The sequence below is a fragment of the Pinus tabuliformis genome, chromosome 1_1 (genome assembly GCF_031772625.1).
Source record: "Pinus tabuliformis cultivar Carrire ecotype Pingquan chromosome 1_1, CPIR1, whole genome shotgun sequence".
Classification (NCBI taxonomy): domain Eukaryota; kingdom Viridiplantae; phylum Streptophyta; class Pinopsida; order Pinales; family Pinaceae; genus Pinus; species Pinus tabuliformis.
This window is the reverse complement of record NC_142297.1, coordinates 558,667,193-558,669,609: the sequence shown is the minus strand read 5'-3', so window position 1 is coordinate 558,669,609 and position 2,417 is coordinate 558,667,193. Positions and strand designations below refer to the sequence as shown.

The 2,417-nt window shown below is 29.7% G+C and overlaps 1 long non-coding RNA gene across 1 annotated transcript; it reads left to right on the top strand.

Annotated features, from left to right (window-relative positions):
• Window positions 1-938: 938 nt before the first annotated feature.
• LOC149214371 (uncharacterized) lies at window positions 939-2,048 on the top strand. Its single transcript, XR_016250387.1, has 2 exons — window positions 939-1,167; window positions 1,414-2,048. It is a non-coding gene; the product is annotated as an uncharacterized LOC149214371 (long non-coding RNA).
• The last annotated feature ends 369 nt before the right edge of the window (window positions 2,049-2,417 follow it).

Here is a 2,417-nt window from a genome sequence, read left to right as displayed (position 1 = left end):
CTATAAATATTGATCACCAATTTATCATAACCTATTTTTTTGTACTTTTCCAAAATTTTTATATTGTTATATATTTATGATAGTGATATGCTTTTTCTCATTAGAAAAACACCAAATAATGGTCAATTAATTAGAAAATTTTTGATTTTATATATATATATATATATATATAATTAATTATAATTTGAAAAATATTAAATTTTATTTTATAGATTTATTATCATTTGAATTATTACCCAAAAAAATATATTAAATTAAAAAAAAAAACAAAACAAAAAAACAAACAAATTTAAAACTAAACTGGCAAACATAATGATGTTTTTTTATGAACACTTCATTATACATTTTGAATAAAAGATTACATCAAATTTATTAAATGGATGATGGTTATTTTTTGTTTTTTTTAATTATTAAATTTATTGATTATACTTATAAAAATAATTGATTATTTATTTATTTATTTTATTATAAAATAATTTAGGAAATATAAATTAGTTGATTTATGTGAAAACTAATTTTTATCCTATTTTAGGTTGAAAATGCAGTAATCTCTAAAAATAAAAATCATCTAAGAAAAAATTTTAACTATCCCAAAAATATTCAAACTTAAACCTAGTGATAAAATTCCTTTGCAACCTAAACTCGACCTAATTATGAAATATAATAATAATTTATTGAAAAAACAAACTTTGTTATGAAATAATAATAATTTATTGAAAAAACAAACTTTGAATGCTTACCAACCTGACGGAGCAGTGATTTAATCACACGAAGTGGATAGTATCGAACCAATAAGATATTGGATTTAATTACACGCATTCCATGGTTTCTAGAACACGCGGCTTTCTAGAAAGTGTAACATAGTCAGACGTTTTTAATGACAACCACAGTTGCAATCTTTATGGAATGTCGTTATTTCCACGCTTAGAACACACAATTTCCACGCTGTTTGCCCAACTCCACCATAAAAAGCTCCAGGACGCTGTATACGCCATTGGACGAACCAGGGGTTTTCGATATCAGATAGAAAAACGCCGACGTGAAGGAGCAAAATGGCCGAACGACGGGTCAAGTTCTGCAGGGTGGTCGCAGTTTCGATTCTAGTTATATTGTTCATCATTGTTGTAACATCTGATGCTACTACTGCAACAAGGCAAATAGCACCAGGTAGGGCATGACACTTCATTTGAATTCTGGTGATCATGTTTTTTTTTTTAATTATGAGTTTTTAAGTTTACATGGGTGTAGTGTTCACTTGAAATGATATTAAAAAGTTAATTTTATAGTGCTATTAAATAAATAAAATATTTACTTAAAACAAATATGTTACAATTTCTACACCGGGACAATTAATTTTCCAGATTTCTAATGATTAATTTATCTTATTTGGGTGATGGTGGGAATCCATTGCAGAAGTGAGTCAATTTCGAAGCATGCAACAGCAGAAAGATGGTCCTCCACTTCCTTCATTCTGTGAGTATGTTCAGCCGTGCATGGAATCCAATTGCAACTCTCCAAAAGTATGCGCAATGTTCTATCAAGATTCTGTGTGCTGCGACCCTTAACTGCATCCATACGTATCACTAAAATTAGTTAGCTTTGTTTTGAATTACAATGTTGAGAAATCTGAGATGTATACTGTAACTACTTGGGAAGGATTTTCTGCAGCATTCCGATCAACGTATTCTGATTAGGGATTTCATCTTGAATGGGTTGTTATTGTAAAGATGGAGTAATGTTCGGGTTTCACGGTTTTTTTTATTGTAGTTGTGGTAAATGCTTGATTGAGTGGACGGCTGTCAAAGATGTCAATATACTGATCCATGGAAAAGATGGAAAAGAAAGTTCAAAGTGGAAAGTAACTGCTGTTTTTTTTCGATGAATATTATAGTTGAAAATATTAATAAAACGTTTGGTTGACTTTAGGACGTAGTTTGGCCTATGATGCCATTTGACATTGTGGCCATAATTCATTTTTGGAATAGATAAAGAGGAGTTGAAAGTTTCACCATTTGACATTGTGGCCATAATTCATTTTTGGAATAGATAAAGAGGAGTTGAAAGTTTTACCATTTGACATTGTGCCCAGAATTTTTTTTGATATATACATTAATAAATTAGAGGATTGTTTGAAGAGGATTGTTTGAAGAAGTAGGAAGAGTCTACATGTCTCGTGTGATATAGTCATTATCCCTTTTTTTGTGATGACCATATTATGACAAAGAGTTCTTATAATCTCTATAAATAATTAAACATCCTCATGGGTTTTTGCTCTAGTGTGGATATGCTTGTTAACACTAAAAAAACAAAGGTTATGCTATCAAATCTAAAAGATCAGTTACACTAATTCCATGCACAACAAATAAAGTTTAGAGGAAGTGGTCCAATGCATCACAAGTTTAGGGTGGAGTATAGAA